Here is a 14,503-nt window from a genome sequence, read left to right as displayed (position 1 = left end):
AGCTTCATCTGTGTTCTACTATGGTGCTTTTAGTGTATCAGCATACCGTAGCACGCGACATAGCTTTGCAGACGATAAGTACTAGTGTTTCGGAGAGAAGAGCGGCCAATGTGACGATCTGGCTTGAAGTCAATTCGATAACTAATGACGAAAACGGACGGATTTCTCAGGTTTTTACTACATTTGAACACTTTTCACATTCTCCCGTGCAAATCGGCTGCCAGTCCTCCTTTCATGCAAAATCTTAAGGTTCTAGCTCATGTCCAAGGCACCAAAGCCAGCTAAAAAGTCAATAATCGATACCTAAAACTTGAATTGTACTATATCTTACTAGCTATTACATCAACTTAGAAGCATCATCTGTGTTCTAATATGGTGCTTTTACTGTCTCCGCATACCGCAGAACGCCACATAGCTTTGCAGACAATAAGTACAACCGTTTCAGAGAGAAGAGCGGCCAATGTGACGATCTGGCTTTAAGTCGATTCGATAACAAATGACGAAAACGGACGGATGTCTCAGGTTTTTTCTACATATGAACATTTTTCACATTCTCCCGTTACACTCGGCTGCTAGTCCTCCTTCATGCAAAATCTTAATTTCCTAGCTCATGTCCAAGGCACCAAAGATGGGGTAAAAAGTCAATAACCGATACCTAAAACTTGAATTGTACTACTTCTTACTGGCTATTACATCAACTTAGAAGCTTCATCTGTGTTCTACTATGGTGCTTTTAGTGTGTCCGCATACCGCAGCACGCGACATAGCTTTGCAGACGATAAGTACAAGTGTTTCAGAGAGAAGAGCGGCCAGTGTGACGACCTGGCTTGAAGAAGATTCGATAAAAAATGACGAAAACGGACGGAATTCTAGGTTTTTACTACATATGAACACTTTTCATATTCTCCCGTGCAACTCCGCTGCTAATTCTCCTTTCATGCAGAAGCTTAAGGTCCTAGCTCATGTCCAAGGCACCAAAGCCAGCTAAAAAGTCAATAATCGATACCTAAAACTTGAATTGTACTACTTCTTACTGGCTATTACATCAACTTAGAAGCTTCATCTGTGTTCTACAATGGAGCTTTTACTGTCTCCGCATACCGCTGCACGCGACATAGCTTTGCAGACGATAAGTACAACCGTTTCAGAGAGAAGAGCGGCCAATGTGACAATCTGGCTTTAAGTATATTCGATAACGAATGACGTAAACGGACGGATGTCTCAGGTTTTTTCTACATATGAACATTTTTCACATTCTCCCGTTACACTCGGCTGCTAGTCCTCCTTTCATGCAGAATCTTAAGGTTCTAGCTCATGTCCAAGGTACCAAAGCCAGCTGAAAAGTCAATAATCGATACCTAAAACTTGAATTGTACTACTTCTTACTGGCTATTACATCAACTTGTAAGCTTCATCTGTGTTCTACTATGGTGATTTTAGTGTCTCCGCATACCGCAGCACGCGACATAGCTTTGCAGACGATAAGTACAACCGTTTCTGAGAGAAGAGCGGCCAATGAGACGATCTGGCTTTAAGTCGATTCGATAACAAGTGACGAAAACGGACCGATTTCTCAGGTTTTTACTACATATGAACACTTTTCACATTCCCCGTGCAACTTGGCTCCTCGTCCTCTTTTCATGCAGAATCTTAAGGTCCTAGCTCATGTCCAAGGCACCAAAGCCAGCTAAAAATTCAATATTCAATACCTAAAACTTGAATTGTACTACTTCTTACTGGCTATTACATCAACTTAGAAGCTTCATCTGTGTTCTACTATGGTGCTTTTAGTGTCTCAGCATACCGCAGAACGCCACATAGCTTTGCAGAAGATAAGTACAAGTGTTTCAGAGAGAAGAGCGGCCAATGTGACGATCTGGCTTTAAGTCGATTCGATAACAAATGACGATAACGTACGGATTTCTCAGGTTTTTACTACATATGAACACTTTTCACATTCTCCCGTGCAACTGGGCTGCTAGTCCTCCTTTCATGCAGAATGTTAAGGTCGTAGCTCATGTCCAAGGCACCAAAGCCAGCTAAAAAGTCAATAATCGATACCTAAAACTTGAACTGTACTACTTCTTACTTGCTATTACATCAACGTAGAAGCTTCATCTGTGTTCTACTATGGTGCTTTTAGTGTCTCCGCATACCGCAGCACGCGACATAGCTTTGCAATCGATAAGTACAACCGTTTCAGAGAGAAGAGCAGCTAATTTGACGATCTGGCTTTAAGTCGATTCGATAACAAATGACGAAAACATACGGATTTATCGGGTTTGTACTACATATAAAGACTTTTCACATTCTCGCATGCAAATCGGCTGGTAGTCCTCCTTTCATGCAGAATTTTAAGGTCCTAGCTCCTGTCCAAGGCACCAAAGCCAGCTAAAAAGTCAATAAACGATATCTAAAACTTGAATTGTACTACTTCTTCCTGGCTATTACAACAACTTAGAAGCTTCATCTGTGTTCTACTTTGGTGCTTTTAGTGTCTCCGCATACCGCAGCACGCGACATAGCTTTGCAGACGATAAGTACAAGTGTTTCAGAGAGAAGAGCGGCCAATGTGACGATCTGGCTTTAAGTCGATTCGATAACAAATGACGAAAACGGACGGATTTCTCAGGTTTTTTCTACATATGAACACTTTTCACATTCTCCCGTTTAAATCGGCTGCCAGTCCTCCTTTCATGCAGAATCTTAAGGTCCTAGCTCATGTCCAAGGCACCAAAGCCAGCTAAAAAGTCAATAATCGATACCTAAAACTTGAATTGTACTACTTCTTACTGGCTATTACATCAACTTAGAAGCTTCATCTGTGTCCTACTATGGTGCTTTTAGTGTCTCCGCATACCGCAGCACGCGACATATCTTTGCAGACGATAAGTACTACCGTTTCAGAGAGAAGAGCGGCCAATGTGACGATCTGGCTTTACGTCGATTCGATAACAAATGACGAAACCGGAAGGATTTCTCAGGTTCTTACTACATATGAACACTTTTCACATTCTCCCGTGCAAATCGGCTGCTAGTCCTCCTTTCATGCAGAATCATAAGGTCCTAGCTCATGTCCAAGGCACCAAAGCCAGCTAAAAAGTCAATAATCGATACCTAAAACTTGAATTGTACTACTTCTTACTGGCTATTACATCAACTTAGAAGCTTTATCTGTGTTCTACTATGGTGCTTTTAGTGTCTCAGAATACCGCAGCACGCGACATAGCTTTGCAGACGATAAGTACAACCGTTTCAGAGAGAAGAGCGGCCAATGTGACGATCTGGCTTGAAGAAGATTCGATAACAAATGTCGAAAACGGACGGATTTCTAGGTTTTTACTACATATGAACACTTTTCATATTCTCCCGTGCAACTCCGCTGCTAATCCTCCTTTCATGCAGAAGCTTAAGGTCCTAGCTCATGTCCAAGGCACCAAAGCCAGCTAAAAAGTCAATAATCGATACCTAAAACTTGAATTGTACTACTTCTTACTGGCTATTACATCAAATTAGAAGCTTCATCTGTGTTCTACTATGGTGCTTTTACTGTCTCCGCATACCGCAATACGCGACATAGGTTTGCACACGATAAGTACAACCGTTTCAGAGAAGAAGAGCGGCCAATGTGACGATCTGGCTTTAAGTAGATTCGATAACAAATGACGTAAACGGACGGATGTCTCAGGTTTTTACTACATATGAACATTTTTCACATTCTCCCGTGCAAGTCGGCTGCTAGTCCTCCTTTCATGCAGAATCTTAAGGTCCTAGCTCATGTCCAAGGCACCAAAGCCAGCTAAAAAGTCAATAATCGATACCTAAAACTTGAATTGTACTACTTCTTACTGGCTATTACATCAAATTAGAAGCTTCATCTGTGTTCTACTATGGTGCTTTTACTGTCTCCGCATACCGCAATACGCGACATATGTTTGCACACGATAAGTACAACCGTTTCAGAGAAGAAGAGCGGCCAATGTGACGATCTGGCTTTAAGTAGATTCGATAACAAATGACGTAAACGGACGGATGTCTCAGGTTTTTACTACATATGAACATTTTTCTCATTCTCCCGTGCAAGTCGGCTGCTAGTCCTCCTTTCATGCAGAATCTTAAGTTCCTAGCTCATGTCCAATGTACCAAAGCCAGCTGAAAAGTCAATAATCGATACCTTAAACTTGAATTGTACTACATCTTACTGGCTATTACATAACTTAGAAGCTTCATCTGTGTTCTACTATGGTGATTTTAGTGTCCCCGCATACCGCAGCACGCGACATAGCTTCGCAGACGATAAGTACAACCGTTTCAGAGAGAAGAGCGGCCAATGAGACGATCAGGCTTTAAGTCGATTCGATAACAAATGACGAAAACGGACGGATTTCTCAGGTTTTTACTACATATGAACACTTTTCACATTCCTACATGCAACTCGGCTGCTAGTCCTCCTTTCATGCAGAATCTTAAGGTCCTAGCTCATGTCCAAGGCACCAAAGCCATCTAAAAAGTCAATAATCGATACCTAAAACTTGAATTGTACTACTTCTTATTGGCTATTACATCAACTTAGAAGCTTCATCTGTGTTCTACTATGGTGCTTTTAGTGTGTCCGCATACCGCAGCACGCGACATAGCTTTGCAATCGATAAGTACAACCGTCTCAGAGAGAAGAGCGGCCAATGTGACGATCTGGCTTTAAGTCGATTCGATAACAAATGTCGAGAACGGACGGATTTCTCAGGTTTTTACTACATATGAACACTTTTCACATTCTCCCGTGCAAATCGGCTGCCAGTCCTCCTTTCATGCAGAATCTTAAGGTCCTAGCTCATGTCCAAGGCACCAAAGCCAGCTAAAAAGTCAATAATCGATACCTAAAACTTGAATTGTACTATATCTTACTGGCTATTACATCAACTTAGAAGCATCATCTGTGTTCTACTATGGTGCTTTTACTGTCTCCGCATACCGCAGAACGCCACATAGCTTTGCAGACGATAAGTACAACCGTTTCAGAGAGAAGAGCGGCCAATGTGACGATCTGGCTTGAAGTCGATTTGATAACTAATGACGAAAACGGACGGATATCTCATGTTTTTACTACGTATGAACACTTTTCACATTCTCCCGTGCAACTCGGCTGCTAGTCCTCCTTTCATGCAGAATCTTAAGGTCCTAGCTCATGTCCAAGGCACCAAAGCCAGCTAAAAAGTCAATAATCGATACCTAAAACTTGAATTGTACTACTTCTTCCTTTGTATTACATCAACTTAGAAGCTTCATCTGTGTTCTACTATGGTGCTTTTAGTGTCTCCGCATACCGCAGCACGCGACATAGCTTTGCAGACGATAACTACGAGCGTTTCAGAGAGAAGAGCGGCCAATGTGACGATCTGACTTTAAGTCGATTCGATAACAAATGACGAAAACGGACGGATTTCTCAGGTTTTTACTACATTTGAACACTTTTCACATTTTCCCGTGCAACTAGGCTGCTAGTCCTCCTTTCATGCAGAATCTTAAGGTCCTAGCTCATGTCCAAGGCACCAAAGCCAGCTAAAACGTCAATAATCGATAACTAAAACTTGTATTGTACTACTTCTTACTGGCTATTACATCAACTTAGAAGTTTCATCTGTGTTCTACTATGGTGCTTTAAGTGTCTCTGCATACCGCAGCACGCGACATAGCTTTGCAATCGATAAGTACAACCGTTTCAGAGAGAAGAGCGGCCAATTTGACGATCTGGCTTTAAGTCGTTTCGATTACAAATAACGAAAACGGACGGATATCTCAGGTTTTTACTACATATGAACACTTTTCACATTCTCCCGTGCAAATCGGCTGCCAGTCCTCCTTTCATGCAGAATCTTAAGGTCCTAGCTCATGTCCAAGGCACCAAAGCCAGCTAAAGAGTCAATAAACGATACCTAAAACTTGAATTGTACTACTTCTTACTGGCTATTACATCAACTTAGAAGCTTCATCTGTGTTTTACTATGGTGCTTTTAGTGTCTCCACATACCGCAGCACGCGACATAGCTTTGCAGACGATAAGTACAAGTGTTTCGGAGAGAAGAGCGGCCAATGTGACGATCTGGCTTAAAGTCGATTCGATAACAAATGACGAAAACGGACGGATTTCTCAGGTTTTTACTAAATATGAACACTTTTCACATTCTCCCGTTCAACTCGGCTTCTAGTCCTCCTTTCATGCAGAATCTTAAGGTCCTAGCTCATGTCCAAGGCACCAAAGCCAGCTAAAGAGTCAATAAACGATACCTAAAACTTGAATTGTACTACTTCTTACTGGCTATTACATCAACTTAGAAGCTTCATCTGTGTTTTACTATGGTGCTTTTAGTGTCTCCACATACCGCAGCACGCGACATAGCTTTGCAGACGATAAGTACAACCGTTTCAGAGAGAAGAGCGGCCAATGTGACGATCTGGCTTTAAGTCGATTCGATAACAAATGACGAAAACGGACGGATTTCTCAGGTTTTTACTACATATGAACACTTTTCACATTCTCCCGTGCAAATCGGCTGCCAGTCCTCCTTTCATGCAGAATCTTAAGGTCCTAGCTCATGTCCAAGGCACCAAAGCCAGCTAAAAAGTCAATAATCGATACCTAAAACTTGAATTGTACTATATCTTACTGGCTATTACATCAACTTAGAAGCATCATCTGTGTTCTACTATGGTGCTTTTACTGTCTCCGCATACCGCAGAACGCCACATAGCTTTGCAGACGATAAGTACAACCGTTTCAGAGAGAAGAGCGGCCAATGTGACGATCTGGCTTTAAGTCGATTCGATAACAAATGACGAAAACGGACGGATGTCTCAGGTTTTTACTACATATGAACACTTTTCACATTCTCCCGTGCAACTCGGCTGCTAATCCTCCTTCATGCAAAATCTTAATTTCCTAGTACATGTCCAAGGCACCAAAGAAGGGTAAAAAGTCAATAACCGATACCTAAAACTTGAATTGTACTACTTCTTACTGGCTATTACATCAACTTAGAAGCTTCATCTGTGTTCTACTATGGTGCTTTTAGTGTCTCCGCATCTCGGAGCACGCGACATAGCTTTGAAGTCGATAAGTACAACCGTTTCAGAGTGAAGAGCGGCTAATGTGACGATCTGGCTTTAAGTCGATTCGATAACAATGACGATAACGAACGGATTTCTAAGGTTTTTACTACATATGAACACTTTTCACATTCTCCCGTGCAACTCGGCTGCTAGTCCTCCGTTCATGCAGAATTTTAAGGTCCTAGCTCAGGTCCAAGGCACCAAAGAATGGTAAAAAGTGAATAATCGATACCTAAGACGTGATTTGTACTACATCCTACTATATATTACTTCAACTTAGAAGTTTCATCTGTGTTCTACTATGGTGATTTTAGTGTCTCCGCATACCGCAGCACGCGACATAGCTTTGCAGACGATAAGTACAACCGTTTCAGAGAGAAGAGCGGCCAATGTGACGATCTGGCATTAAGTCGATTCGATAACAAATGGCGGAAATGGACGGATTTCTCAGGTTTTTACGACATAAGAACACTTTTCACATTCTCCCGTGCAACTCGGCTTCTAGACCTCCTTTCATGCAGAATCTTAAGGTCCTAACTCATGTCCAAGGCACCAAACTCAGCTAAAAAGTCAATAATCGATACCTAAAACTGGAATTGTACTACTTCTTAATGACTATTACATCATCTTAGAAGCTTCATCTGCGTTCTACTATGGTGCTTTTAGTGTCTCCGCATACCGCAGCACGCGACATAGCTTTGCAGTCGATAAGTACAACCGTTTCAGGGAGAAGAGCGGCTAATGTGACGATCTGGCTTTAAGTCGATTCGATAACAAATGTTGAACACGGACGGATTTCTCTGGTTTTTACTACATATGAACACTTTTCACATTCTCCCGTGCAACTCGGCTGCTAGTCCTCCTTTCATGCAGAATCTTAAGGTCGTAGCTCATGTCCAAAGCACCAAAGCCAGCTAAAAAGTCAATAATCGATACCTAAAACTTGAATGGTACTACTTCTTACTGGCTATTACATCAACTTAGAAGCTTCATCTGTGTTCTACTATGGTGCTTTTAGTGTCTCCGCATACCGCAGCACGCGACATAGCTTTGCAGTCGATAAGTACAACCGTTTCAGAGAGAATTGCGGCTAATGTGACGATCTGGCTTTAAGTCGATTCGATAACAAATGACGAAAACGGACGGATTTCTCAGGTTTTTACTACATATGAACACTTTTTACATTCTCCCGTGCAAATCGGCTGCTAGTCCTAATTTCATGCAGAATCTTAAGGTCCTAGCTCATATCCAAGGAACCAAGGGCAGCTAAAAAGTCAATAATCGATACCTAAAACTTGAATTGTACTACTTCTTACTGGCTATTACATCAACTTAGAAGCTTCATCTGTGTTCTACAATGACGCTTTTAGGGTCTCCGCATACCGCAGCACGCGACATAGCTTTGCAGAAGATAAGTACAAATGTTTCAGAGAGAAGAGCGGCCAATGTGACGATCTGGCTTTAAGTCGTTCGATAACAAATGACGAAAACGGACGGATTTCTCAGGTTTTTACTACATATGAACACTTTTCACATTCTCCCGTACAACTCGGCTTCTAGACCTCCTTTCATGCAGAATCTTAAGGTCCTAACTCATGTCCAAGGCACGAAAGCCAGCTAAAAAGTCAATAATCGATACCTAAAACTGGAATTGTACTACTTCTTAATGACTATTACATCATCTTAGAAGCTTCATCTGCGTTCTACTATGGTGCTTTTAGTGTCTCCGCATACCGCAGCACGCGACATAGCTTTGCAGTCGATAAGTACAACCGTTTCAGGGAGAAGAGCGGCTAATGTGACGTTCTGGCTTTAGGTCGATTCGATAACAAATGACGATAACGAACGGATTTCTCAGGTTTTTACTACATAGGAACACTTTTCACATTCTCACGTGCAACGCGGCTGCTAGACCTCCTATCATGCAAAATCTTAAGTTCCTAGCTCATGCCCAAGGCACCAAAGAAGGGTAAAAAGTCAACAATCGATACTTAAAACTTGAATTGTACTACTTCTTACTGGCTATTACATCTACTTAGAAGCTTCATCTGTGTTCTACTATGGTGCTTTTAGTGTCTCCGCATGCCGCAGCACTCGACATAGCTTTGCAGACGATAAGTACAACCGTTTCAGAGAGAAGAGCGGCCAATGTGACGATCTGGCTTTAAGTCGATTCGATAACAAATGTCGAACACGGACGGATTTCTCTGGATTTTACTACATATGAACACTTTTCACATTCTCCCGTGCAACTCGGCTGCTAGTCCTCCTTTCATGCAGAATCTTAAGGTCCTAGCTCATGTGCAAGGCACCAAAGCCAGCTAAAAAGTCAATAATCGATACCTAAAACTTGAATGGTACTACTTCTTACTGGCTATTACATCAACTTAGAAGCTTCATCTGTGTTCTACTATGGTGCTTTTAGTGTCTCCGCATACCGCAGCACGCGACATAGCTTTGCAGTCGATAAGTACAACCGTTTCAGAGAGAATTGCGGCTAATGTGACGATCTGGCTTTAAGTCGATTCGATAACAAATGACGAAAACGGACGGATTTCTCAGGTTTTTACTACATAAGAACACTTTTCAAATTCTCCCGTACAACTCGGCTGCTAGACCTCCTTTCATGCAGAATCTTAAGGTCCTAACTCATATCCAAGGCACCAAAGTCAGCTAAAAAGTCAATAATCGATACTTATAACTTTAATTGTACTACTTCTTACTGACTATTACATCATCTTAGAAGCTTCATCTGTGTTCTACTATGGTGCTTTTAGGGTCTCCGCATACTGCAGCACGCGACATAGCTTTGCAGTCGATAAGTACAACCGTTTCAGAGAGAAGAGCGGCTAATGTGTCGATCTGGCTTTAAGTCGATTCGATAACAAATGACGATAACGAACGGATTTCTCAGGTTTTTACTACATATGAACACTTTTTACATTCTCCCGTGCAACTCGGCTGCTAGTCCTCCTCTCATGCAGAATTTTAAGGTCCTAGCTCATGTCCAAGGCACCAAAGCCAGCTAAAAAGTCAATAATCGATACCTAAAACTTGAATGGTACTACTTCTTACTGGCTATTACATCAACTTAGAAGCTTCATCTGTGTTCTACTATGATGCTTTTAGTGTCTCCGCATACCGCAGCACGCGACATAGCTTTGCAGACGATAAGTACAACCGTTTCAGAGAGAAGAGCGGCCAATGTGACGATCTGGCTTTAAGTCGATTCGACAACAAATGACGAAAACGGACCGATTTCTCAGGTTTTTACTACATATGAACACTTTTCACATTCTCACGTGCAACGCGGCTGCTAGACCTCCTATTATGCAAAATCTTAAGTTCCTGGCTCATGCCCAAGGCACCAAAGAAGTGTAAGAAGTCAACAATCGATACTTAAAACTTGAATTGTACTACTTCTTACTGGCTATTACATCAACTTGGAAGCTTCATCTGTGTTTTACTATGGTGCTTTTAGTGTCTCCGCAAACCGCAGCAATCGACATAGCTTTGCAGACGATAAGTACAACCGTTTCAGAGAGAAGAGCGGCCAATGTGACGATCTGGCTTTAAGTCGATTCGATAACAAATGTCGAACACGGACGGATTTCTCTGGTTTTTACTACATATGAACACTTTTCACATTCTCCCGTGCAACTCGGCTGCTACTCCTCCTTTCATGCAGAATCTTAAGGTCCTAGCTCATGTCCAAGGCACCAAAGCCAGCTAAAAAGTCAATAATCGATACCTAAAACTTGAATGGTACTACTTCTTACTGGCTATTACATAAACTTAGAAGCTACATCTGTGTTCTACTATGGTGCTTTTAGTGTCTCCGCATACCGCTGCACGCGACATAGCTTTGCAGTCGATAAGTACAACCGTTTCAGAGAGAATTGCGGCTAATGTGACGATCTGGCTTTAAGTCGATTCGATTACAAATGACGAAAACGGACGGATTTCTCTGGTTTTTACTACATATGAACACTTTTCACATTCTCCCGTACAACTCGCCTGCTAGACCTCCGGTCATGCAGAATCTTAAGGTCCTAACTCATGTCCAAGGCACCAAAGTCAGCTAAAAAGTCAATAATCGATACTTAAAACTTGAATTGTACTACTTCTTACTGACTATTACATCATCTTAGAAGCTTCATCTGTGTTCTACTATGGTGCTTTTAGTGTCTCCGCATACCGCAGCACGCGACATAGCTTTGCAGTCGATAAGTACAACCGTTTCAGAGAGAAGAGCGGCTAATGTGACGATCTTGCTTTAGGTCGATTCGATAACAAATGACGATAACGGACAGATTTCTCAGGTTTTTACTACATATGAACACTTTTTACATTCTCCCGTGCAACTCGGCTGCTAGTCCTCCTTTCATGCAGAATCTTAAGGTCCTAGCTCATGTCCAAGGAACCAAGGGCAGCTAAAAAGTCAATAATCGATACCTACAACTTGAATTGTACTACTTCTTACTGGATATTACATCAACTTAGAAGCTTCATCTGTGTTCTACTATGGTGCTTTTAGTGTCTCCGCATACCGCAGCACGACACGTAGCTTGGCAGACGATAAGTACCACCGTTTCAAAGAGAAGAGCGGCCAATGTGACGATCTGGCTTTAAGTCGATTCGACAACAAATGACGAAAACGGACGGATTTCTCAGGTTTTTACTACATATGAACACTTTTCACATTCTCACGTGCAACGCGGCTGCTAGACCTCCTATCATGCAAAATCTTAAGTTCCTAGCTCATGCCCAAGGCACCAAAGAAGGGTTAGAAGCAACAATCGATACCTAAAACTTGAATTGTACTACTTCTTACTGGCTATTACATCAACTTAGAAGCTTCATCTGTGTTCTACTATGGTGCTTTTAGTGTCTCCGCATACCGCAGCACGCGACATAGCTTTGCAGTCGATAAGTACAACCGTTTCAGAGAGAATTGCGGCTAATGTGACGATCTTGCTTTAAGTCGATTCGATAACAAATGACGAAAACGGACGGATTTCTCAGGTTTTTACTACATATGAACACTTTTTACATTCTCCCGTGCAAATCGGCTGCTAGTCCTAATTTCATGCAGAATCTTAAGGTCCTAGCTCATGTCCAAGAAACCAAGGGCAGCTAAAAAGTCAATAATCGATACCTAAAACTTTAATTGTACTACTTCTTACTGGCTATTACATCAACTTAGAAGCTTCATCTGTGTTCTACTATGGTGCTTTTAGTGTCTCCACATACCGCAGCACGCGACATAGCTTTGCAGAAGATAAGTACAAATGTTTCAGAGAGAAGAGCGGCCAATGTGACGATCTGGCTTTAAGTCGTTCGATAACAAATGACGAAAACGGACGGATTTCTCAGGTTTTTACTACATATGAACACTTTTCACATTCTCCCGTACAACTCGGCTTCTAGACCTCCTTTCATGCAGAATCTTAAGGTCCTAACTCATGTCCAAGGCACGAAAGCCAGCTAAAAAGTCAATAATCGATACCTAAAACTGGAATTGTACTACTTCTTAATGACTATTACATCATCTTAGAAGCTTCATCTGTGTTCTACTATGGTGCTTTTAGTGTCTCCACATACCGCAGCACGCGACATAGCTTTGCAGAAGATAAGTACAAATGTTTCAGAGAGAAGAGCGGCCAATGTGACGATCTGGCTTAAAGTCGATTCGACAACAAATGACGAAAACGGACGGATTTCTCAGGTTTTTACTACATATGAACACTTTTCACATTCTCACGTGCAACGCGGCTGCTAGACCTCCTATCATGCAAAATCTTAAGTTCCTAGCTCATGCCCAAGGCACCAAAGAAGGGTAAAAAGTCAACAATCGATACTTAAAACTTGAATTGTACTACTTCTTACTGGCTATTACATCTACTTAGAAGCTTCATCTGTGTTCTACTATGGTGCTTTTAGTGTCTCCGCATGCCGCAGCACTCGACATAGCTTTGCAGACGATAAGTACAACCGTTTCAGAGAGAAGAGCGGCCAATGTGACGATCTGGCTTTAAGTCGATTCGATAACAAATGTCGAACACGGACGGATTTCTCTGGATTTTACTACATATGAACACTTTTCACATTCTCCCGTGCAACTCGGCTGCTAGTCCTCCTTTCATGCAGAATGTTAAGGTCCTAGCTCATGTGCAAGGCACCAAAGCCAGCTAAAAAGTCAATAATCGATACCTAAAACTTGAATGGTACTACTTCTTACTGGCTATTACATCAACTTAGAAGCTTCATCTGTGTTCTACTATGATGCTTTTAGTGTCTCCGCATACCGCAGCACGCGACATAGCTTTGCAGACGATAAGTACAACCGTTTCAGAGAGAAGAGCGGCCAATGTGACGATCTGGCTTTAAGTCGATTCGACAACAAATGACGAAAACGGACCGATTTCTCAGGTTTTTACTACATATGAACACTTTTCACATTCTCACGTGCAACGCGGCTGCTAGACCTCGTATTATGCAAAATCTTAAGTTCGTGGCTCATGCCCAAGGCACCAAAGAAGTGTAAGAAGTCAACAATCGATACTTAAAACTTGAATTGTACTACTTCTTACTGGCTATTACATCAACTTGGAAGCTTCATCTGTGTTTTACTATGGTGCTTTTAGTGTCTCCGCAAACCGCAGCAATCGACATAGCTTTGCAGACGATAAGTACAACCGTTTCAGAGAGAAGAGCGGCCAATGTGACGATCTGGCTTTAAGTCGATTCGATAACAAATGTCGAACACGGACGGATTTCTCTGGTTTTTACTACATATGAACACTTTTCACATTCTCCCGTGCAACTCGGCTGCTAGTCCTCCTTTCATGCAGAATCTTAAGGTCCTAGCTCATGTCCAAGGCACCAAAGCCAGCTAAAAAGTCAATAATCGATACCTAAAACTTGAATGGTACTACTTCTTACTGGCTATTACATCAACTTAGAAGCTACATCTGTGTTCTACTATGGTGCTTTTAGTGTCTCCGCATACCGCTGCACGCGACATAGCTTTGCAGTCGATAAGTACAACCGTTTCAGAGAGAATTGCGGCTAATGTGACGATCTGGCTTTAAGTCGATTCGATTACAAATGACGAAAACGGACGGATTTCTCTGGTTTTTACTACATATGAACACTTTTCACATTCTCCCGTACAACTCGCCTGCTAGACCTCCGGTCATGCAGAATCTTAAGGTCCTAACTCATGTCCAAGGCACCAAAGTCAGCTAAAAAGTCAATAATCGATACTTAAAACTTGAATTGTACTACTTCTTACTGACTATTACATCATCTTAGAAGCTTCATCTGTGTTCTACTATGGTGCTTTTAGTGTCTCCGCATACCGCAGCACGCGACATAGCTTTGCAGTCGATAA

The sequence above is a fragment of the Schistocerca gregaria genome, unplaced genomic scaffold (genome assembly GCF_023897955.1).
Source record: "Schistocerca gregaria isolate iqSchGreg1 unplaced genomic scaffold, iqSchGreg1.2 ptg000099l, whole genome shotgun sequence".
Classification (NCBI taxonomy): Eukaryota; Metazoa; Arthropoda; class Insecta; order Orthoptera; family Acrididae; genus Schistocerca; species Schistocerca gregaria.
This window is presented reverse-complemented; position numbering follows the sequence as displayed.